Source organism: Odontomachus brunneus, unplaced genomic scaffold (assembly GCF_010583005.1).
Source record: "Odontomachus brunneus isolate Ranch 3 - 2012 unplaced genomic scaffold, Obru_v1 Obru_scaffold_037, whole genome shotgun sequence".
NCBI classification, from domain to species: Eukaryota; Metazoa; Arthropoda; class Insecta; order Hymenoptera; family Formicidae; genus Odontomachus; species Odontomachus brunneus.
Window position 1 is genome coordinate 470,780 of NW_022639487.1, and position 26,289 is coordinate 497,068.

The 26,289-nt window shown below is 41.0% G+C and overlaps 1 protein-coding gene and 1 non-coding gene across 3 annotated transcripts in view; both read left to right on the forward strand.

Moving 5' to 3' along the window:
- The first annotated feature begins 909 nt into the window (after positions 1-909).
- LOC116843965 (von Hippel-Lindau tumor suppressor homolog) overlaps positions 910-26,289 on the forward strand; it is a 56,555-nt gene continuing 31,175 nt past the window's right edge. The window contains exons 1-2 of one of the 2 annotated variants that reach the window (XM_032814969.1): positions 910-1,722; positions 11,095-11,201. The gene's annotated coding sequence lies outside the window, so the exon portion shown is untranslated. The remainder of the gene's footprint in view (positions 1,723-11,094; positions 11,202-26,289) is intronic. The other variant, XM_032814968.1, reaches the window with a different exon arrangement.
- On the forward strand, positions 2,590-2,679 carry Trnay-gua. Its single transcript is given in 2 exon segments — positions 2,590-2,626; positions 2,644-2,679. It is a non-coding gene; the product is annotated as a tRNA-Tyr (tRNA).

The following is a 26,289-nucleotide window of genomic DNA, read 5'->3' on the forward strand; positions in this document are numbered from 1 at the left end:
TATAGTTCATGTCACGTATACTATAGATTTTCAGTATTGATAGTCAGTATTGATATTCAGTATTGAATATCGAAATGCAGTCGTAATTGACAAAAAGAACCAACAGTTTTACAAGTATTATTCAATATTAAATTGTTAAATTTAAATTATTAAATTATTAAATTTATTATTATTAAATTTAATTAATACAAAGTATATTCAAAGAAAATTACATATTATATTCGAATAAGTTTGTTTTTATCTAGCGGTGGCTAGATCGGGATTTTATCTGTTTCACCAGTTTTGTGAAATATCTTGCCATATCGAGTGTATCGATATACATCATTGCATCAAGAAACTCAATCACTGCGATGTTCAGTCCAGTTATGAATCGTGGTACGGCAGTCGGATTCACATTAAATCGTTCCATACTTTTCGCGATTTCGGTTCGCCAAAGAACGTTGTGCGCGATTTATTGTCGCTGGAAATATCCACAAGTAGGCTCGTACGATTCTCGTGCTTAAAAATCGTTACATGGTCACTAAGAGTGAGTAACCCGCGAAAGAGATGGCTGAAAGAAGTTAATAAAGAGCAGGATTCACTAGATGGTACAAATGCTTTGAGTGAGTGCTTTGTGTTGCCAATCATAGCTTTTCTTTAAGCGTTTGCTTATCTAATGGATCGCACCCAAAATAGTACGATCGTGGCGTTAGTAGTGTTACAACGGTTCCAAGTTCAAATTGTTGCATTTTACATTTTTTACCGCCGAGTCTAAATTATCGTCGCCGACAGCGCGTAAGTTTGGTACGTTTATCACTACAAAATCTCATTAATAATTGTCGCAGTATAAGTATATATGGCGGAAGGACAGTTGGAGGTGCCGCGTGAAGTCGCGCGCGAATCAAGATATTTCGAGTATTTCAAGCACTACGTCGTTAGTCACGGAACGGTCGCGGCGCACAGTAGGTGTTCGCGAGAGACAACTCCGTATTTTCTGCGATTTCGGCTCGCCAAAGGTGAGTTTCGTGCTTGATTTATTACCTTTGAGAGTGCTGAAAGTAAGATTTGCACCTCGGTTATATTAAAATATCGTTTAACAGTCGCTGAAAGTGGATATTTCGTGGATCGAGCTGTCGCGCGATCGTCACGTAATGGCGACTCCGAAATCAGCTCGTCGAGCCTATTTTCTCGCGCGCGAATAATCGTCGTTGGGAGAGCCGAAAGTAAATTCCGTGCGTTTTCCGTGACAAAATATCGTTAAAATGTCGCCGAATATTTCGTGAAACGGTCAGTCGGAAGTGCCGAATAAAGCATCGAGCGTTCGTCGTGTTATAGCCTAAAAATATAACTGTTTGAGCGGGCGAGATACTGTGCTCAAGTTCTCAAGTGAGATATTTATCAGTCGAAAGAGATCTGACTTGGAAATGGAATACGCCGTCGTATCCTTCGGTTCGAAGTGAATAACAGAGCGGCGTTACGCGCCACCGGCGCGCAGTCACTTACGCCATCATGCGGCTAAGTGACCAACTGTCTTACGCGCGCGCCGGACTCTCTCAGAGGTCGCGAAGTGTCTGTGCGTGTTTTGACGTGACGCGTGATATGTGTGGACGGGAGAGTGCAGCGAGACTGTCACGGCTATTTCACGGAGGTGATGCGATGTGACGACTTGCTTCCGCAAGACTATTCCACATTCGGTGACGAGCAGCTCGGAGACGACGATTGACAGCGGACACAGCGTCTCCGGTGAGTCACTTTTGAGGTTATCTCGTAACGTTTTGTAAGAATAAGTGTAGTAGCGTGATCATGTTTTCGCGTGACAGTCTCTTTATCTCGCTGTTCTGTTCTTCGTCGTCGTCGTATTCCTCAAGTGGTTCATGGAACCGTTGCGTACGCGTATCAGCATCAATTCGGCTGCTCGTATTTATAACCTAACTTTACCTGTCGTCCTGTCGCGATCAAATGTGTGTGCGCGTGCCCGCGCGTGTGAGTGACGAGTGTCGTAAAATGATTCGTTATACAATTCGGTAGAAAATTGAATTGATTTGAGATTTCAAAATGAATATTCTTCGTCGCGATAAATTCTCGTTATAGGAAGAGCTCTTGCGAGATGTCCCCGCGATTCGCTGGATAATTAGAACGTATACGAATGTAATTAACATTTGTCATTGCACGCATGGTTGACGACGCGTATAATGCATGTGCAATGCAAAAAAAGACGCATACTTCGTGATGATAAGTTGAGCGTGTCTAGTTCAATGCCGCAATATCCGATTGCTTCGCAGAAACTTGATAATCCACTAACAAATACATTTACTCGTATTACATGTACACTTTGTAATGGTATCGTATTCATATTAGATCATTTGCGCTGACGGAATTGCGATATTCCTCCCCCTTCCACTACGCGATATCTTGCACAGACAGAAGTTCTGTTCATTTTCGAAGAATTCTTGAACTAATGCAATGAGTTAAAGTGAAAAAAAGTATATTTATTTTACTCTAATTTATTGCACTAGTGCAGAAGTTTATCGAAAACGAACAAATTTAGATAATATGAAAAACACGTTTAACGATTCTTTCTGAAGGTTAAATTTCACGTCCCTCGCATAGCCTTCGATAGCTCAGTTGGTAGAGCGGTGGACTGTAGTCGGTTTGATGAAAGATATCCATAGGTCGCTGGTTCAAATCCGGCTCGAAGGAATTTTTTTTTATTCGTATTATATTTATCTTATGCTTCGTCGTTTTTGCAAATGCAGAATATAATACTATTATTAGTATCCACCATTATTTTCCAAGGAAAATTTCTTAAGAAAAATCCAATATTTCTAGAATATCAAGAAAATTTCGAATTAGGTCAATCATTTTTAAAGAGGAATTTATTCAAAGAAGCTTATATAAGTAGGTTTTTATTTTACGAGTTAATATTGTTCTTTTAAATTTTTCGTTCATGTATAGATTATATACCATATTTTATCCATCGTGTTGTAGAAAAAGTAATAGAATCGTAATAGAAAGTCTTTATATGAGGTCGTAGTAATGTTATAAAAGTTCATTAATTTTGACAGAAATAAGCCTTTTTTGAAACTATATACTAGCAATGAGCTCGCCGATAAATAAAAATGTGCGAATTTGCGACGTTTTGTTTATACTACTAAAAAATACATTTGACGTGTACAAATTCGGCGGGAAAAGTTACGTTATTATCGGAATTTTGTGTTTACCGATAAGAGCGATATCGCGAGGAGGCGAGGCTGTCGTAATCCAAACGAACGAGCTCAAAACGAATACGCGGCTGCGAATATTCGCAGGTAAACGGATTAAAGGTCGAAAAATATCCATATTATCGGACATGTATGGGAAGGATAGGGAGAGGCACCATAAGGCACAGTCGTAAACCGCGCTTGCGATATATCTGTGGCAATTTATAGCCGCGTCCTCTCTAATCGTCTTTTCCAGCCATAATTTATTACTACTCCATCCATATTTATTGGCGCATCGGCCACTGCATTGTACGCATCAGATTGGTTATATTGTTGGCGGCACCGATGCACACTGCAATAAATTATCCAGCGTGCGAAGGTGCGACGGCTGAGGCGCACTGATAGATTGCGGTGGAGAGGAGAAGCGATTTATTTAAACAGAGCGGTGCTTTATATGCGGTTTGTTGCAATTTTCGATATATATATTTGCGATATACAAGCTGTCTCGTTCCGAGATAATACATCTTCGCGAAAGCCGAGGAGAAACAGAAAAAAAAGTATCCATATATCCGGCCTCATCTATTACTGTATATCTCCTGATCCTTTCGTTGTATTTTGTTTTTCGCTTTTTCAAACTTTTTCAAAAATATTAGAGTCGTAAAATCGTACAAAATAACGAGGAGAGTAAGCAAGTAATGACTGATTAAGTAATTAATGTTATTGATGTTGAATGCACATTGTTGTGTCAAAATTATCGGATAACGCCCATGACTTAAATTCCGATGGTGTTCGCTTCGTTTGCTTGATTTGGTTATATTCTGTGATATTCCTTTATTGACAGTTCATCGTAAATTAATTCGTCGCGCTTGCAATGCGGCTTGCACAATATCAAAGCGACGTGCTTTGTGTGACACGCGTACATCTACCTACATTTACAAGCGCGCGTAATCGCACACGCGAGCGAACTGGTTTATATATCGGCCGTACGGTGCGTTAGTATTTCGGACATTATATTATTAATGTAACTAGTATCTCGCATTCATTATCATAATTACACGAGTAACGTTTCGTGCAGCTGATAATGCGACGATTTGACATTTTATGATGTGATATGATAATTCTCGCCGATACGAAAAAGCTGTCAATGCACATTAAACGTTCATTCGTGTGGTGACCCACGATCGGGGTTGGGGATGGTTCGTAACTTTGGTAATCCGACTTTTACATATTTCAAACGTCAGCGCGTAACGATTCGCAAACGGCATATATCGAGCCCTGTACTTTTGATCGACGGTATCGTTAGATATATGCGCGCACACGCACCGCGTGTGACTTACAATCTAAAATGATAATTATAAATTTTATTGCGAATTGGAACTGCAAACGTTTATTATATAGTCACGCGAATCAATATATATATATATATATATATATATATATATATATATATATATATATAATACAATGTCTGCCTGCCTGTTCCCTATAAAATCCTTTGATCGATTCGAGCCGAATTTTGCATAATTGCTGTTTAGGAATATACACTGAGAGAAAAATTATATTAAAATCAACAAATATCCTTTTTCCTTATCCTTCTAAAATATTAGAATCGTAAAATCGTATTTAAATCTATATTCTCTTTATTTAAATTAAATATTGTTTACTTGATTTAAATAAACAATATTTGGTTTAAATAAAAAGAATACATATTTAATTAAATATGTTAATGAAAGAAATATTTGAAATAAATCAAAGAAATATTTGAAATAAATTAATATAATTTTTCTCATTTTGCTGTATAAGCTACCGTGAAATCTGGACTTCCCACTTCCTCTATTTGATTTCATTCCCTTGACACTACGATAGTTCAGGTAACGACGCGTAATTTAAGACAGTAGTTAAAAATATGATGAATGTATAGATGCCCTCCGAAAACATTACAACGACTATTTAACGATCCTTGCTGGCGGCGCGAATCATAAAAATTACAACGGGCCGTAAAGCCAGACTCGCGGAGACCGAGTCACACTCCTTCCGGCCGGAGAGAATTAATTTTGAAGTGGCGAGAGAAAACGCAATCGGGCCCGAGACGAATAATTAAAGAACCTACGCGCCGTTATGGATACGCGGGGACCGGCGATTAAATGCGAGCGTGGCGGCTGGCGCGTGATCCTGCCTTCTTTGACGCGATGAAACAAAGGATCGAATTTACGAGTGCGCGCGAGAAGCGAGCGACGCCGCCGCCGCCGCCGCTCGTTCATTCGACGCGCGGTATGCACGCACGAGATATTACGTTCCTGTTCAGTGGCGTAGCGCGTAATCGGCCGTTAAATTCGGCCCGGTGTCGGGTATGAACGATACACAAAACGGTTCAATTAGCGCGTCCTGCTTCCGGCCGGCCGGCGTGGCGCAGCGTAGCGCAGCGCGGCGCGGTGTGGCTCAACGTGGCGCGGCCCAGCGCGGCGCGTCACCGCGTGCGGCATCGATATACTCTCTCGTATATATTCTCTTCGCCCCCTTCTCCCTTCCGGTTGTGTCCAGCGGCTGCCCGCTCTTCGCCCAATTTCGGGCTCGCACAAAGGTACGTCGCGAGCGTATACGCGCGCTACGTGTGCTCGCCCATTTATTGTTATTCAAATGGCGAAAAGCTGCGCCCGGAATAATTTGATCGGTGCGACCGAAATTCCGGTTCGCCAAATGTTTGACGGACGGGTCCGCGCGCGCACGTTAACGCGCGTCTGCAAGAATAGCCGGCTCGATCATCGGACGGACAGACGGACGGATGTTAACACGCGCGCGCGGTATTGTCGCAGCGGGATTGCGGCGCGCTAATTAGCGCTCGGCGCGCGATTCTTTTTCCGGCCGAATATACGGGCGTAATAGCGAGTGTGTAATTGTTCGTTACGCTTGGCGTATCAATTTGTTCTTTGAAACATCGAGTATGGTTTCTCTTTTCTTTTTTGCGAGATATGAGAGAGGAAAGAGATCCGACGAGTTTGAGATATACGAGAGCTTTGAAATTGACTTTGTTGAAACGGAGAGGCGTTCTTCCGGCGAACAATGAACAGAAGACCGCGAATCTTTTTGTGTTCAAATTATCGAAGCCATAAGCTCTCTTGCTCGTTTTCGTGCTTATTAAATCGCACCGTCGGTTTCGAGTAGATCTCGTTTAATTTCGCGACGACGTGATCATTGCCCAAAAGTATCATTTATACGCGAATATCCGCGGTTGGGACTGCGTCGTTGGCTACATGAATTATGGAGGTAACGACGACGGACGTGTGCAGCGGGAAATTCCCACGAGGCGGAAAGAGACGCGTGTGTCGCCGAAACTCCGCGAGTTGTATTATTAGTTCTCGGCATTGAAGGGCATGGTTCTCTCTTGTGTCGCGTCTGTCCGATTATCTCGCGCTGTTATACCGGGCGATATGATAGGGGAAATGATATCATCCTTGTACAGTGTATCATTGCCGTGCAAGCGCTGAAAACCGAAAGGAGAGTCGTAGTTTGCTTCATTAGTAACACGACAGATCGTTCGTTACGCAACATTTCCCTCTCATGGCGTTTTCATTTTACCAGGCGACACGGCTTACCTTTATATTATTTAACTCTTTGACTATCTCATAAGCGACGTTAGAAAAATAACAGCTATACACGCAGAGAATATTACAGCTCTTTTTTTTATATAAATTTTTTTAAATTTTTGCTATTATTTTAGTAGTTTAGTAATAAACTGTCACAACACAATATATAAAGTTTATCTTACTAAAGAATGTAGTAAATTTCGCTAGAAATATAACAAGTGTTTTCATAGCACGCTTCAGTTTCTATAAGTAGCACATGTGAAATGAAAGCTTAATGAAGTACTGCGGAATGTTGATTTGTCCCTCAGTTACAACATCCTCTAGTAATTTTTATTACAAAATTAATTCTTTCCGTACAGGAGAGGTTTCTCTGATCGGTCGCGTAGTTCTCACGAGAATAATAATTTCAAATGCGAAACTATGAGAATTTACTTTGAAACGTATATAGAATATGAAATAGAATAAAATTAAATTGAGTAAAATTCGCGTTAGTAAATGATACAAAACATGCTGTGTCGTGTTTCATTCATATCTCCAAAAATTTCATCGTTCTGTAAGCGCATATCTGAGTATGCAAGAGGATGCGCGGACGAGTCCGGACCTGTGGGTACCTCGAGTTACAATCTACATCGGGATTAACATATTATCTCTCGTCTCAAAGGGCTTTTCATGTCATTACGTAAGGCGGATCTGCAATAATAATGATCATTGTGCTTGAGGGGTTTTGCTGCGGGCTACGCGCTTGTTCCTCCATAATTTTGCCTTTGGTGCTGATGCATAATGTATGGATAATTTAATTTAATGTAATACCACAACGTAATGTCAGCAAACGCGGCCGTGTTACGAGGCGCGTCGTGCATTGGTAAACAGTGCGCTTAGCAGCGATTAATTGACAGTGAAGTAATACGTAATTTTCGCAAAAGGTGAATATTGTATATTCACAATATTATCACACCAAGCGATTCTGAGCTCATCGCAACACTTGTGTATCCTCAAGAACAACGCGATTTATTTCTTCTTTTATTTTCTTTTTTTCAAGCGCACAAAACGAGAGTTCCTCTTTCTCTCTCTTTCTCTATTTTTACAAAGAAATAATACAGAATCTCTTGCGCTGGGAGAGATTCTGTGTGTAAAAACAGATAATATTTTTACACAATTTTGATAAACACAAATAAAACATACGAGCGTACACGTACACGCATGGATGATTAAGAGAAAACATTGTTCCACGGTTTCCATTTCCGCGGACCGCCCACCGTTGCAACCGGCAACTTATACCTGCCCAATAACATGTAGATTAGCCCCGAGACATGTCGGAGTCTCAGCAGCATTATCATCTTTATCGTGCACAAAGAACGAGGAATATCGACTCCATTGGCGAATGCGCGCGCTCATCTTCTCGCTCACGCTCCGCTTCATTCCGGCTTCGCGTGCCAAGAGTAGTTTACAGCGACAGTGTCGGATTCGAGACGCGCATAGTTCCACACTTTACCCGCTCGTTAAAGTTTGCCCGAACGACATTTAGCAACGCGTCGCGATCGCGAGTCGTGGGAGGCGCCGTTGTCACGATTGCGATCAGAATATGAGAACAACTCTGACGTAATCGGGTTACTACGCGCGCCCTGAATAGCTTATGATGTTTCTTTTCTTGTTATTTTTCCGTCGGGCTCGCTGCCGCGAGTCTGAAAAATCAGCGAAAGTCCGGGAAAACCGTCAGGATAACGGCAGAATTTCGCGTGACGATGCATCGTTCGTGAGAAAAACCGTGACGCAATTGATTTGTTATGCACTTCGTGCAGCTCATCGCGTCTTTTTTCTCTCTTATGTTCCGCCGCAGTGCATTCGTCGTTTAATTTTATCACTGGCGGAATGTCGCGTGACGGTCGATGTTAACGTTGTAATTTCGCTTTGTCATTCACTTTAACGTACGCCATGAATAAATTATACGCGTATCACAGCGATTGCGAATTCAATTAAATCGCATCGTTCCTGAATGTTTCGCGCGATCGCTCGGTGGCCGCGTTCTCTTTGTAGAAATATGCAAAACCACGAAGAAAGCGTGAAAGAAGGCTGCGTATCGGCGACGACCATCTAGACAGGAAAGATGCGCTGTCTAGAAACCTTGTTGAGTTACGAAGCTCTCGAGTTCAACGAGATACGTTCCGACGTGGCACTTTACTAATTACGACGAGTCAAAAGCAGCTGTAGATGTGCCGATGACACGGCTATAAATTCACTCGGCGGGCGTCTTACGCTAAACTTGCTCTCGATATTACGCCTATTAAGACGATACGTCCGGGTTTCTACGTCGAGATGTAAATTTTGCCTGACATTAAACGTTATAGTTGTAGCGCACGTTCTCTTGTTGAAAACTTTGATCGATAACGAAATTTATAGTTGGAGTGAAAAATTGTAGTTCTCGACCGTTATCTACACACAGAGGAATGCATATTGCATTCAAGTAAATATTAATAAAACGTTTCTGAAATATTTGTGAAATATTTTTTTCAAGTATTTCATAAGTTTACATATTTAATATCTGCAAATCTATCATAAATTTGTCACAAGCACATTAAACATTTACTCGAAATACATTCTGAATCTTACACGGAAAAAAAGATTTGGTTGAATTAACCAAATATCTGGTCGAATATGAATGATCCAGAAATTTCGATTGAAGTAACCCGAATTCTGCTTAAGTTAACAAGATTTTTGATTGACTTAAATAGAATTCGGGTTACTTCAATCGGAATTTCTGGATCGTTCATATTCGACCACATATTTGCTTAATTTAACCAAACTTTTTTTTCCGTGTAGTAAGTTTAGCATTTTGTTCAAAAATATTGAATTAAAATAAAAATTTAGTTTACTCACTATATAGAGTTGAATCAACTTGGATAAAATTTTATAACATTTGTGAGAAGAATCATTCTTTTTTCGCATTCTCAAATTTGTGACGAGTATATTACAAAACTATTCACGTAGAAAAATATTCAGGAAAATATGTTGGAAATAGACATTTCTCAAAAGAAGGAAAGTAAATTGAATGATCATTTTTTTTAGCAGAACGATTTTTTCTGTATGTAGAAGTGTTAAACGAACGGATTTGACCCGTACCAATTTCGCCCCGTGTGAAAAAACTTCGAAGTATTACGCGGCGGCTGAATCGCAACGTAACGTAATATCGCTGGCTGTATCGTAATCTCGGGGTTACAGGTTACAGCGGAAGTGGCCAGGCTCGCGAACATGGGCATCGCGTTAATGAAATCGCCTAAGTAACGAGCGCGCATAACGCATCTCGGTGTATAAAGTGTGATCCCGGGGATCTTTACTGTTATGCAAATCGGGAATGACAGAGGCCGTGGCGATTCACGAAAGCGTTACGCGACGCCAGGCCCGGTAACTCCCTAATTTTAATTAAGATCACTATCAATTCCGTCCATTCTCACCGCCGCTGACTCCTTGTTTCTTCGCCCGTTTCACTAACCCACTTCGGCAGTTTCTTTGTTGGGGATTGCGTGCGTTCCTCGGCAAGGACATTCGCGAAATATATCACCAATGACGTAAAAGCCACTTCATTTTCTGCGCGTGGAGGCGTATGCGAGTGCACGCTACGAATCGTACCAGAACTTGTTGATCCCCGTACCGTTATAAATCTAGGAAACTTTAAAATTCTTGAAATAGCGACGTCCCGAGTTTTCTTCTTTGATATTATTTTAAATTGTATTCATTTTGTTTCTCGTTATGCAATAAAATCGTGCCTCAGAGCGCCGGGATCCGCGAGTCAAAATTTTCGTATTAAATTAATTTCAACAAGCAATGTATTAATTACGCAATTTATTCAAATGCAAATTAAACATACGCCTTAAACAAATATTAAATAACCGAGTAAATATTGATTGTAACATCGGAAGCGAGGAAATGTATGCTAAAAATTTCTGCAAAGCACGTCGAAAGAAAAAGATATGTTCAAAGAATGATATTTGCAATCGATCACACCTCTAAAATGCTCTAAACTTTCTTTCGCTCTAACAATTAATAAATAAGTTATTCTCGCTGCGGCGCACTGTTCGCTTGTTGTAAAGTGAGGTGAATGACCGCGTGGTTGTGGTATGCCGCGATACGACAGTGTTTATCTGAGATAGCGCGGAGTGGGGGTAGCGAGATAAGCGCTCGCCGCGTGCCACGCAAAGTGACTTCCCAAGGAAAATTAGTCGCGTTTCGCATTCCATTCGTGCGTCGCGTAGTGCCTGCCTACAGCCGCGACGCAGCGATAACGCCGAACGATCCAGAATGCAGATCGATATAATCGTCAATAATTCCACTTGTAGACGTTGTAGCGACTTGAAACAAGGATCACTGGATAGGGAAAATCTCCGCGCTTCCGACGGACGTGAAATCGTCTTTCCACGGAGTGAGGACCAAATAATATTATCATGTAAGTACAAAAGACATCGGTTTTTATACTTTTATTAAAGTGAACATTAATTATTAATCTATGTTGAAAATCAATGGGAAACCTTGATTTGGATTTGTAATGCGAGGCGTTAGTTTTATGTTTTTGACGGATATACAATGCGATTTAAAAACAAAAACGAAATTTTAACAACAGAAACTTACTATCCAGTACCAAATATTTTTTGCCGTAGCATCATAGTTCAAATAACTAAAAAATTTAGCTTCAGTAGCGATGATGTAAACGATTAAAAGTAAACGATTATTACTTCGCAACAAATAGGTCGAATGGAATGAATAAAATGCTATTTTATAGAGGAAACTTGTTAATTTTATTACCATATATATAAAAAAGGAATACAGTAATTTAATAATTGAAATATATATTATAAAAAAAAATACAAAATTTGTTTGCGCGTATGAATTAATGATATATGTTTTCAAAATGTTATTCATTACAATCAGCACAAAATTGTAATCGTTTTCGAAAATTTTGAAATATATTATCTAACATAGATATAGGAATGCTGCGAGTGCATTTTCGAATACTATCTATCAGCTCTGCGGTGTTTTGAGGTTGTTCGGCGTAACATTTATCTTTAAGGTAACCCTAAAGAAAAAAATCACATGGATTCAAATCGTATGAGTAAGGAGACTACTCCAGACTTCTATGAGTAAATTTTCTTACTCACCCGATTTGAGTCCATGTAATTTTTTCCTTTGGGGTTACCTTAAAGATAAAAGTTACGCCGTGGAACCTCAAAATACCGCAGAGCTGGTAGATAGTAAGTCAAAAATGCACTCGCAGCATTACTATATCTATGTTAGATAATGTATTTCAAAGTTTTCGAAAACGATTACAGTTCTGTGCTGATTCCAATGGCCAATATTTTGAGAATATATACCATTAATTCATACGCGCAAGCAAATTTTTACCTTCTCTTTATAATGTATATTTCAATTATTAAATTACTATATTTCTTTTTTATATATATGGTAATAAAATTAACAAGTTTCCTCTACAAAATGGCGTTTTATTCATTCCATTCAGCCTATTTATTGCGAAGTAATAACCGTTTACTTTCAACACATTCCCATTGGTCAATCTATATATTTTAGCTCTTGCAATTAATCTTTTTTCTGTGTAAAACCGGCATTCACAGTCTATCATATTGTTTGATAAATAATCATAATAACTTCATGAATCACTAATTATTCGTTAACAATATTTATTTTATACAACAAAAAATTTTGATTCAAACAATTACATAAATCAGTTTGAATCACAGACTATAAATAGAAATCTGTAGTTAACTATGCACTCAATTAAAGATTATAAATAATTTACAACTACGAGTGCAGTCTAAGGTGTCCTTACTTTTTCCTTTTCGGATTTTTCGAATATTCAAATTATATCGAAATTTTCAGCACCAACGAAAAAATAATACGCGAAAAGAATTACGGATAAAGAAAATTTATTATTTTATTTATCCATTAATCCCAATATTTATCTGTTATTAGAACTGTTTATTGTTTGCTTATTTTACAATTTACAGTTACGTAAATTACAAAATTAACAAAATATTAATTACAAAATGTGTTATGAGAACTAGAATTTTGATTCGAGGAGTTTTATTGGTGATTTTAATTTTAACGACAATTCTCTGACAAATTCAAAGTCGTTTTCTTTTCATAACGCGTATTAAAGGTGATGGTGGAAAACCTTCGGCTTTCTAGGTTACGCGGACGATAAAAAAAAGCTTCTCACAAACTTTACTTTGGCAGAATTTTAATTTAAGATTTAATCACAGATGTGTATAATGTTGGAAATTGAAAAATTGCGATAAACGATAGCGTCTCTTAAAATTTTTGCTGAGAAAAAATCAAATTCGAATTGCAGAGAAAATCTATCGGTAAACTTACGGTCGCGAGTTGCAGGACAGCTCGTGTAGTTCTAACTTATTTCTTGTGTGCGTTCGTGTGGTAACTGGTGTTTACAATTTATAATTAAACAAGGTACTTGCATTAAAAGTGCAAATACTTTAAATTGCTATGTATGATCGAGATATCTCTTTTCCGCGTGTTCTCCCTTCCTTGTCGATATTGGTTCCTCATAGAGAACGGTGACGTTTTCGATTAAGCGAAAGGATCTCTGTCTCGAATCGATTGTGTCCTTTTCATTCTGTTGCCTGTTCCAGCACACAATCCGGTTCCCAGTCGCATCCCAAACAAATATCAGGAGCAGCCAATATTGATTCTGTCGTTCCTGCTTTTCTGCTTTCGGCTTTCCTTCGTCGTCACGCGTTTCCCTGCAACAATGGCTCTGTTCCGCCGGAGAATTTATGTCCGAGTAATAAAATGCTTTAAAGGCTTAATCCACGTCTCCGGATATCTACGCGCTCGTGCGGTTTAAGCTTCCAAATGTTCTTGGAGATTTGTAGATGGCTCTTTAGATTGTAGGTTTATCATTTCCACACTAGAGAAGCATAATACTAGAGAGAATTAACAATTGATTGCGAATTAAGCACCACGCGGTTCTCGAAATCGCGGATAAAAGTGAAAGGATCGTGTATCAGAGAAATGTTCAATCAGTGAAATATTTGAACCGAACAAATTAACAAATACTCAATAAGCAGATCTGTTTAAGAAACTGTGAGACGACGATAATACACAATTTCCTCGTTTACTCACTCGATGCTTCATTCCGGGTGAATAAATTTCTAACGAGCGAATTTGTGCCGCAGGAACTTTCTTTCGAGCCACGCGACAACTTTATACCGTTTACGATGAGGGAAAAATGCGTTCTTCCGTCTCGCGCGCGGAATTATACGAAATAAAACATTTCGCCGGATATAAGAGACGACGAATCCGCTGACGTCGCGGATATATCCGGCCGCTGCGGGGCGATGGAGGCTCAATTTCAATTTTCCGCCCTTCGGACGCAGGCTGCAGGTTGCAGCTTGCACCATCGCGACTGCGATCGGCACTCGTATATGCGGCAGAACGTGCCGGGACAATATTCCGTGAGGTGGCTCTCCCCTAATGGCTAATAAACCAGCCCTCGATAAATTCACCCTCTCTCGCTGCCACACCACGCTATTCTCCTATTCTAATATTCTCCCCCTTCGCTCCTCTCGCGCGCATTGGCGTCCGCGTGGACACTCGTCTCTAGTGGATATTCGGCTGGGATGGGCTAGCAGCCAATATCGAAGCGTTCTCCTGATAGTCGTAACCGTCGTCGTTCCGACAGTTTCCGAACGTTGTCTCTTGTACCGTTTTCGTTATCATTTCACGCGACGCCCGTGGCATCCGCTCTGTCTGCAATAAGATGAGTACAAAACGGCGGCCCGACTTGTATCATAAACGTTCGCGGAAACTTTACGAGCTTTTGAACAAGGAACATCTATAGATGAGCTATTCTTTTATGTAGATCAAATGACTTTCTTTTTATTATGAGTGTAAATATTACAAATAAATTCGTAAATAACATGTAGAGGGATGAAATTCCCGAACAAATATCTAACCCGTGAATACATTTTTATTGTGCTTTGGTTTTTAAGTACCAATATTTAAACTTTCAATGTAGGATCTACATATTCCATATATATATGCGTATTGTATGTTGAAAGCTTAAATATTCCTATTTAAAGACCATAATAATAAAAATGCTCCGATTTAGATACATGTCCAAAGCATTGATATTTTTACGTTAAATCCTTTAGCTTATCCCGTCTTGTCTCTCTTGGTTTTCCAGTGCTGAAAAAATAGTGAGCAGTTTTGATTACCGTTAAAAAATTAATTTGAAATAAGCTTGTCGGTGTCAGTGACCGTAGTAACGTCGTATAATGCACGTCGAAGGAAAGAACAAAATTCGCCCGGCAAAAGAAGTGGAGAAATCGAAGAATATCGATCGCGTTTTTTGACGGAAACCATGCCGTTAATGTATACGCGACGGCAGGCATTACGATGATAGACAAAGGCACCGGTCGCCGGTGACGGGTATCGGGACGACGTCGTGACACTTCTCGAATACAAATTGACAATCAGACGAACATTGTACTATACCGGCGCTCCGGCGAACTGACTTCAGAAGTTCCCTCGGTAGCTTCGTTCGCGCCGACATTCGTCTCCGCTGAATATTCACCTCGTCCGGAAGCCAATATTGAACTTCCCGATAACTGTATTCCACGCCGAGTATCCGAGTACCACGGCCGGCTAATTAGCCAAAAATGATTCGGGGCGTCGTTTGAATCGACAGACGTAAAGGTGGAGTCGTCGGTCGATTCTCATTCGGCGAAAGTACAATATTTCTCGAACGCGGAGCTTCCGACACGCTAATATACTAAGTACACCGGATTGCGTAACAATGGCAACGTCGAGATAAACGGCTCGGGGTAATTTCGAGGACGGTTAAAGCGCGATTTGCATTTCGCGCTTAGGAAATGTTTGCTTTCTCTCGCCATTGTAAAACCTTCGCGATGACACTACAGTTGAGCCGATAGTAAATCTCGCGGCATTACGGTACGATGCACCTTTTGCTTGCTTTCGCACGGACGCTGTGAAAGTTTCAAAATCCTCGCTCCCCCGTTCCATTTGTGGGCCCGTTAGCGATCGAAAGGCTGGTAAACCAGCTTATCTCCCGCAGAGCACACTCGCCATGTATTTCCCGTGTTCAGACATCCGGTCTCGCGTTGTCCGAGCGCAGCGCCGCTTTCAGCACGGTATCAGCGCCGTCCGCCAAATTCTTCTGCTTCCTTCTCAGTCTATATAACTGAAGTAAAATCTATACACTTTCTCGTGAGAGAGAAAGCACGCGCGGAATAAGGATCGCGGAATTAAGCGCCGGACAAAAAAACAACGATTTCTGCTTCTAAGTTTACGTCCGACGCTTATCGTGCGGCATTTACGTCGTATGTGAGCGTGATATAACGATCGAGTCATCTCTCTCCGACGTTACGTTATTTTTTATCATAAAATTATTTAAATTCTTGCAATAGCGAGCCGCGCATCTGTGCCGTGTTTTGATTTAAGCCTGCTTCCGCTCGTCTCGATTATCCCTTGAAGAAGCTTTCGGTGCCAGTGCGGGTAACTGCGCGCGCCAACCATATTGAATCGCAAAGTTTCCGCACGGCTTTGGAGTTTTCTGCAAATCCGGCTCACTCTCGGACAATTGGCTGGCCTACTTCATTTTCCTGCTACAGGTACCGCCCGGGGGAAATCCGTATTTCGGGATCGAAATCTCGTCCGTGTCGACGCGCACTTCCGTTGGCGACAATTTCCTCCGTCACATTCCTCTTCTCCTTGCCGCCCTCTTTCTCTCTTTCTCTCTGTCTTCCTTTTTCTCTTTTTCTTCTTTTTTCCACTCCGTTCTCCCGCTGGTTTATGCTTCTTGTTTGACTATGACGTACGCTCGGATTCACGCTCCGGAATGGAATTGTTCCCGGTTCTGAGAAATGTTTTTGATGGAGGGTACGGTCCTAGTGCCGATGAAAGAAGTTACCAAATGTCGCATCGAATGGCGAAAGCGCGTTTTTCTCACCCGTCACGTGTCGGACGAAACGTACATACGATTACGCGGTCCCGATATTAGATTCTTACACATAAAACGCCCGATTTGGAGAACTTACATTGTTTAGGACACAATCTTATCAAGGAAATGACGTTTGTTAATTAAATATTATTTTTCTATTTTTAATACAGATACATTTTTCACACACAAAGGACATTTATCAGTCTTCAAATAAGATATTAGAATTGCTCGAAATTTGAATAACTGCCAAACTGGTCGTATAATATTATATCACAAGCCGCATATTTGCAACCCCGAAGGAACGTTTTGTGTATTCGACGTGCGAAAGTGTTCATCAATTAACACGATAAAAATAAACACCGTAATTGCAGTATTCCGTTCTGTCGGGCCATCCTGTTTTATTGAACTTTCTTCCAACATTCTTTCCTCGTAGACGATCGTTGTAGCATTTTGTCCAGCAACTCTGTTTAGCGTCGATCTCCGGAGGCTATTTACTCCTCCAAGACGGGGCAAACTCCGTCTTTCTCTCTTGTCTTGTCGGTTTTCGCCGAAACTTTTCGCGGCGGAACAAGAGGTGGAGGAGGGTGAAGAGGGTGGGGTCTTTAATGATTTCCCCGGATCGGAAGACGGCGGCGAATTTAATGCGGAGATCTTACGTCGCGACATCCCCGCGTTGCATTTTCCGCGAAGCCGAAGGGAAGTCGTTTTCTTGCATGTCGTTTTGCAACCACTCGTTTGCATTTCATTGCAGTTTTATGCTGCCGCGAGTCGACCATCTCGCCTGTACTTTACGGGAACTCCTCACCTCCGGTTACCACGCTTCGTGGATGCCGCTCTATTGAATCAAAATTGATCCGGAAGTAACTCGAATTCGCGTCTCGATCCATCCAGTGGCGAGCGTGGCAGACGCGCGCGACATAAATCTCGCTCTGTGGCCGAAATAAAAATTACATCCGACAAATGGATATTCGTCGTTACAGTCGAATGAAGCCGCCGCAAGAGCAATCGACTTTTCAATCTGGTTGCGACGCGGAACGTGGCAATTTCAACTGCACAATTTTAATTGGAATAATAACGGCGGAATAGGACAATACGGTTTTTCTCTGTTTGACTTAATCTAATAAAATCATATATATATATATATATATATATATATATATGTATATATATATACATATTGATATATGTTCGCCGGAAATTTTTAATTTTGACCGATTCTCATCTCCTATTTCTCCGGGATGAATAATTTTCGAACCGGGCACGGTTCGATAGCCTGTTTATCGATACTTTATCGATATTTTTGTATAAAGTTAATTAAAGCTTACGGAATAAAATAGCAATTACGTGCACTTCTGTATTTATTGATTGGGGCGAATAACTTGGCCGAGATTACCGTTAATTTAAAGCAGTTGAAGTAATTAATTACGAGTAATTAGTGATTTACTAGTAATACGCAGTAATATATTATTTAATTACAAATAATTACTATATATTAAAATGGAACGAGTGTACATATTTCAGTGCGCACATTTGCCGGCGGTTTATATCCCATCGCGTTATATCGCATTCGGCGCATCGGTGTGTTGCATTTTACGTTATTTTTAAATATGCCGGAATGCAGGGTGAAATATACAGCATAGATCTCGGCGAAGTGCGGAAAGAAAGGCTCATTTGTGCGAATTCGTTCGTAAAATCGTTAATCCGTAAAACACGCGCGCCCGCTTAAACGACTCTCTTGTGGTAACGAGTTCCCTCTCCCGTTTTCCTCCTTCGTCGCCGTTTGTTTCGGTTTGTCTCGATTTACTCGTTGTGAAGCGTGCAACGTCTTCGGAGACTCTCGCTACCGGAGCACTGCAGTTGTTCCTATCTCGTGTCTCGTTATTGTCGTTTCTGTTTCCTCCGTCGCGGCCTCCGTCCGAGGCGCATTTGCATGGAGACGAGTCCCGCTCGCTTTGCAGGATCCTTTCAGGAAGGATGCTGCGACAGACGAGTAAAAAGAGGACAACGCCAAGAGATAGTCGTGTTTAGTCGCGATCCATGGCCAAGTATCCCGTCCACGTGAGATTTTTTTCTTTATTGCGACGTCGGGCTTGTGACGCGCGTTAAATATGTCTTATTCAAGACACTTTGTGATTCCGATTTTTCGCTATGCTATTATAAGAAGGTGGTCATACTATTATAACAAAGATTTTCTGATACTCGCAAATTTACGTAGTAAATACGTACTACGTACGGTAGTTTACAAAATGACAATGATTTTTCTGTTTGGTTTAACGAGTTCTATACATGTACACGACTGGTTGGGCATTTAAATCCAGACGCTCTAGATATAGCCTCAAGAAAGTTCTTTGAAAACTAAACGGAAGAGATTCTAAGCACAATATTTTTTTAAAGTTAGAGGACTTTTGCCTTTTATCTGCAGTACAAGTCTTGTGTTTTGTATCGCGTGTAAGAGAGCATTCTGCTTTAAATAAACATATTCGTTTTCACTCAAAAAGAAAAGTTGAAATATAATATCTAGTAGATCTTTCCGATTAATTTACATTCCTTTTATTAGAAAAGAAATACTCTGTCGGTAAAAGTTTTCTCCTAGAATATGAGATTACGGGAAATAGCATCATGCATCTAAAGTTATGTTTTGTGTAAACGTTTGAAACTTAACATTCGCGATACGAGCATTCTCCCAATCGGTTTTAAATCTTCTGTAGAAGAAACAGTGCGTTTAATCCATTGTTTTTGATCCTCGTCGCACAAAGTCCTTATTGAATATTATTATCGCAAAAATACTTTTGATATTTTGGATATTGAGGGCGTGTGTTTCATAGCCAGTTCTCTTCTCTGTGCTCCTTTTAATCTTCTGTAGATCTTTTTTAAATCTTCTGTAGAATAAACAGTGTGTTTAATCCATTGTTTTTGATCTTCGTCGCACAAAGTCCTTATTGAATATTATTACCGCAAAAATACTTTTGATATTTTGGATATTGGAGGCATGCATTTCACAGGCAGTTCTCTTCTCTGTGCTGGCATATTAAGTATGCATAGAGATAACGGGCGGAATTAAACTGCGAACGACACGCTGTAAGCTCCGAGATAGTATCAACAGCCATTTTTAACGTTTCAAGCATCGTGCGTTGTCATTTTGCATGTAGATTTCTACGTTACCTGAAAACAACGCGGAGGAAAAGGAAAATATCATCATTCGCGGCAATGTGAATGATGAGACGCGATTTTGGAAGCTTTGTGAAACATCGATCAGACGAAGAAAATTGCCGGCGCCGAGGATTTACATATTCGAAATATGTCGTATGCATATGCAGCAGGATCAAATGCACTCTTGTTTCCGCGATGCACGTCATTCTGCACCTCCCTCGCGTTTTCCGCGTTCGCAGCCGGCCTGTTAAATTGCATGGACGCGGAAGGAAAACTATACCTTTGTCCGCATGCTTTGCTGAACTTCGCTTTATTTGTTATGAATATGCAGCGCTTGATAAGCAGTAATTAACTTTTAAATGCGTTTTGCAACTTTCCGCCTTTATCAACCTTATCGCTGTGCTCGCGTATATCTTGCTTTGAACTTGAATGGCTTATTATATCGCACGTGTCATAATTGCAATTATGACTACTACTATTGCGTAATCGGCGGTGATTACGATGATCTTCCTAACTTCTTCGTTTTCAGCATGTTTAAATGCCGTTTGAAAAGTTACTTTTTCAAGATTGCAAATATCTTTTTTCGATTGAAGTGTGTACCGCTTCGTACGAAACGAAATAAAAGCGCAATTAGAATTATATTCGTTATTTGCATTTACACACTTAAGCATTCTGACGTTGATGCGTTGAGTAAGTAATGAAGACACTGGATGTCGATGCATCTGCCTGTTCCTCCGCGATGACAGGAGACAAAGGCGAGAGAAGTGAGCGTGGAGGAACGCCCGGAAGAACCGGGACGGAGGGTGAGAGGGAGGGTGTCTAACTATGAAGGACGACCGGGAGTTGATTTTCAATACAGTCGGTTCTCAACCCCCCCTCGAGTATATGATATCGATGCCGGGTAAACAAAAACAGAGACTCGTGGGAGTCGGCGATAGGGTTGTGGGAGGAGAGTAGGTAGTTAGGGTAGGAAGGACGGTTCGGGTGGTGATCGAGTCGATGGACGGAGAGAAAGAGCGAGAGAGCGAGAGGGGAGAGAGAGAGAGAGAGAGAGAGAGAGCGAGAGAAAGAGAGAATGCCGCGAGAGTTGTCGACAACTAGAGCAGGATATGCCAGACACGTTTCCTCTTGGTACCACATCCACGCAGCCTGTTTCTGGATAAATGTACAGAGTGTCGCGATATGAAAGCGTAGTTGTTTTGTTTCGCGTGGATTTTTCTTCGAGAACTCGACAGAAGTGTGTGCCGTGGGGCCGGCGCCGAACTAAACTTTCGACTGCTGAATTTGTTGCGGTATAAAGGGATTTTCCTTCAAGGGGTTAGGCCACTCCCGGACGGCCGAAAGACTGGTCGATTGCCGGGTTATTTATGACGGCTGAACTGTAAACGCGAAACTACTTACGTTTTGTATGTAGGTGTGTACATGCACGAGCGCGCGAATGTGATGCATGAGTACAATATATTTATATGTGAATGTATTTATAACAAATATATTTATATATGATATATTTTTTAGAAATATGTTTACAATATAACAGATATATTTATTAATAAATATATTTATATATATTGCTTTATGGTCTATCAATAGTCGTTACTTAAAACTCACCTCAAATGAGAGGTGTTCAGATTTGAGTTTACAGTTAAATGTGAATTTTTCGGCTGAATCACGAGATTGTAAATGTAATATCACGTATATCGTATTTCAATAGAAAAAAACTCAGATCTAACTCTAAATTTAGATATGAGTATGTCATACAAAACAAGTTGTTTCAAGTAACAACTACAAAGTAACAATTACAAGTATTAATACTTGTAATTAAGTACATGTTGAAAATTGGAAATAAATCGGAAAAGAATTGAGCTAGGAAATATTAATGATTCGCAAAGTGTAACGGGTACCTATGTGCAAACATAGGAAAAAGTAAGAAAAGCAAGAAATAATAAGATGGAAGTACAGCGAAATATGCTTTATAATGCCTTTAAAGATATGTTTCTCGAAAAAAAATTGTTTTTATGTAAATTAGTTCTTTTCTAGAAAATTAGATCCCGTGACATTCGTTTCCGTTTTACAGTTACTTTGAAACCTTTTCATTCAGAATAGCTTCGGCCTTTCACCCCGTAAAATGTTATCCAATTTCAAAGTCCGTTTTCCTTTTTATTTCACAAACACAACTCGTTGCCGTTGAATTACTGGCCCGTTACAACGGCGAGCTTCAAAAGCGATCCGGTTTACGGCGAGGAAAAAAATGAGAAATATGTCGGCTGCCAAGCTGGCGTGTCTGTCGAACGGGCTTGTTATCGTCCCCTCATTTTCCTGGGACTTCGTTATCCGGCTTCGGCCATCGAAGTTGGACAAAATTTCGCCGGCTTGTTCTCATGATCTATCGCGCCGATTTAAAACTGATGAACGAGGAAGCGTTACGCGAAACGTATGAATATGTAATCAGGTGAAATATACGCGAGATATATCGAGATGAGCACGAACTAGTCCGTGGCTCAAGAGATAGAGTAACAAGAATATCACAAGTTGCCGAACCTTCACCATTATTTAATGTTAATGTTAATACAAGTTGCTGCGACATTCACGATCTTAATTTCAGCGAGAACAGTCGGGAAGTTAACTTCATATAACTTTAACGAAGGGCAAGAAGGAAAAGTACCGGTGTCGATGACACCAAAAAAGAGAAAGAGACAGAGTTACGTGCATAGATAATACACGACTAGAAAGTTGGATTGGATTAACTAAATTTTTGAACAAATATGAATGAATCAGACTAAAAACTAAATGTTTTTTCCGTGTAAAACTCTTATCGCAAATCGTATTATCCAATTGACTACTTCGATATGTCATAGTAAGAAAGAGAGAAAAAGATGAATAATCCTATCTAACGGAAGCAAAATGTCTACATTTCTCAATGAAGAATTATTTTTCGATTAAGATAACGATCGGGTATGTACCGCGGGGAGGGGCGGACGATTTAATCCTATTTCCCTCTCGCGCTCGCGCAGTTCGTTCGCTTAAATCGTTTATCTACACAACTCGAGGAATAGCGAAAGAGGCTGACGAGCGCAGTGAAAGATTACAGCGTGTAAGATCGAGGAAGCTAACGAGCAACGCCGCTGCCGTCGAGTCGATGCCCCCGTAATCGCATTTGAACTTCTAAGGCTCCATAAACCCCCTTTAAAAGGCCACGTAAGTTTCGTCGTACGAGTCTGATCGCGGCGCCGTGACGCATGGATCTCTTTGCGATAGTTATATTGGATTACCGTGAAAATCCAGGTTTTAATTCGGTTTCACTTAATCATCGTTCTCTCAACCCTTCCGGTATGTCGGGTCGGCTCGACCTACACGGCGTCTTCCCCCTCTTCCCTCCCTTATCTCTTACCGTCAACAAATTTCTTCGTATTTCTAATCCAGCTTGTTTACATTACGGGATTAATTGGGCGCGTGTAAATTTTACATTTAGAGGCGTCTCATCATGGCAGTAAGACTGATGGACGCGATACAACACGATTGCCATTAATTCTCTTCTCACACAGCGGCGTGGGTATACATTATTTACCGATTAATTTCTGCAGCTTATTTATCGTGGATCTATATTCGCGCGTACGCGCCGCACGGTAAGGACGATTGAATCGTAAATCGAAACGAAGTGCATTATGTAACTGTATCGAATTGCACTAAATTATTCAGCATTCCATATGCATAGCGGCTTTAAATACGGACATTGCGACCGCGTAACACCGGAGCGTCTCTCCACGCCGTGATATCGTGCTGCGCGATGGCTAGACGCGAATCAAACCGCTAATATTATAGGATTTATTACAGGATTAAGCGTGAGGAATGGGAAACCACCGGCGAGCGATAAATTGATACCGGTTACGCGAGCATCGCCGCTCGTTATTGCGTTTAAATCGAGTTTAATTGCGCAACCGACGAAAAACGTTTTGACTATGAGGTTGCGCGATGTACCTCGCGCGCGATTATCTTCGAAAGCGAGAGACTGCCGGCGCGCTATTATTGATCGGCGTTGCTAAACTTCCGTCGCGCATTACATTATATCGCGTTTTAATAAGGGCGCATTTTTTTTCTCTCAACACATTCATTACGGTTTATTTGGGTAATTTTCTCCGTAGATCACATCACATGCGTGATACACATCCATGCAATTGTGTAAAACAGGCTTGGTTTATTTATATGCGGATACACAACGAAAATGTCGTTATCATATGCATGTTGGTAGCAAATATTAGAGTTTCTTACGTCAAAGTTAAGGCATTGTATCCGTCATTTATAGGGAAAAAGTGAGCGAGTGAGTGAGTGAGAAGTTGCAGTTCGTTTTGTCATTTCAATCTTAGAGAGAACTCACACTAGAGAAGCAGAAGACAGAAAGGCAAAAGGCAATCTGAACTCATGCTGGTAGAAAAGCGAAAACTGTCGACCACTACCTGATTGGCTTCTGCCTTTTTTTCTGCTTTTCTATCAAAGTGTGAATTTTCCCTCAAAGCTTCTCTCTTACTCCTACTATATATTCTTTCTCTCTTTCCCACTTATGTCACAAGAATGGTTCTCCAAAAATAGCTGCCAGAATGGAGACCAATCAGGAATCATGTTTTATTTCCGACTGGAGCAACTATAGTAGTGAGCATGTTAAGTAAAAGTGAAAATTTTTAGTGAATAGTTTAATAAATTTACGTATTAAACAACGTTAATAAAACCGCAATTCTATGTGCGATTTTGCCATTAATTAAAATTAAAATTAAATTCAATAGCTGGTCGACAATTAAAAGGTTGCCCGAGGACGACTATGCCCGATCGATTCTTTTTTTTTTTTCTTTTTGCTGCGAGAGGGAAAAGGAGAGATATGACTCCCGAGTCGGTTGAAATATTTCGCATAGAAGGACCATCGATTCGCGAATCGATTCTACCGCAATTATAATGAAATGAATAGGTGATGAGTAGAACCTCGTTCGCTCTCGGACTAAATCGAAACATTGTCCATAAAATATGATCGAACGTAGTGCGCGTCCGGTCAACGACACGTCTTCGAACGCGGCCGAGAAGGAAGAAATATATTACTTGCGCGCATAACAAGCAGGGTCAAGTGAAGAGATCTTCGAGTTCGACGGTTCCGACCAATCGTATCAGTCCGCGCGCAAGCACAGATATATCTGCTGCAGCGGAATAAATTCTTGAGAAATATTTGTCGAGCTCTTTCAGACTTCGGGCAGAGGAAACTCGATATCAGAACGAAATAAGTCTCTGTATATAGTCGGGCTCTTGAATAAAGCTTTTCCTTTCGATGTTTATCGAATAAAAGAGAGAGGGGGGAGGGGGAAGAGAGTAGAGTAGATTAGAGAGAGAGAAAGAGAAGGAAAGTGTGGATTACATGAGGCACAACGCGAGCGTCTCATTAAAGCTCGTACTTACTCGCGACATAACGCGCGATAAAGTCGCAATTAATTTCTTTTTTATCAAGTGTTCTCCGCTAAGAACGAACGTATATGTAGCAGCGTGTCGCACGCAAAGAGCGAAAGAAGACAGCGCGTACGCGAGTAATAAAAAGAATTATTATTACATAAATTTATATTAATATCTCTTGCGCTTTGATATCAAAGCCCGTAATCCGCTCAGCGAAATTGGTTTTATCATGGCGCATCATTTTTCCCCGTTAGACGCGCGAAAGATGCTCCAGGGAAAGGTACATTAAGATAGTCGAAGAGGAGGTACTTCAAAGGGCGGCAAAGCGACAAGCGTATCATGTCGATGGACGCTTAATAAAGAGTGATTTTCCTACGTAAAGAGTATATTTACGGCGAGTCCGCGCGTAAGAGAGAGCCCGGGCGAGCGGCGCATAATCTGGCGTTTATCGCAGCAGTATCGGGCAATGTTCAGGGGGCGCGGGCGATGCATCATTGAAATTACGGCGCGCAGCCGGCGATAAGAAATAACACACAGTGCGTCTCGTATCTTACGCGTAAAAAAAAAAGGAAAAAGGGCGCTGCACGCGACGCGTCACAAATCACTCGCCGATCCGGCGCTCCTCGACGCGGAAATTATATTAGAATAGGTAGCGTATCGTCCGCGGAAGTGGAATTTCCTTCCACCTTGTGGTGGTGGCGGCGGCGGTGTACTATCGATTAACCGCGCGCAGCACGGAGTTGCATTTTTCTGCACGGAAAAGCACGACGCGCGCTCGCAACGCGACGCTATGCGGTGTATTAAGTTGCCCTTGCGTGTACGTCCGCTTTCTTTATAGGTATCGGGAATGTTGAGAGAAAAAAGGGAGAGAGTGGAGGGGGAGAAGAAAAAAAAGAGAGGGACAGAGAGAGAGAGAGAGAGAGAGAGAGAGAGAGAGAGAGAGAGAGAGAGAGAGAGAGAGAGAGAG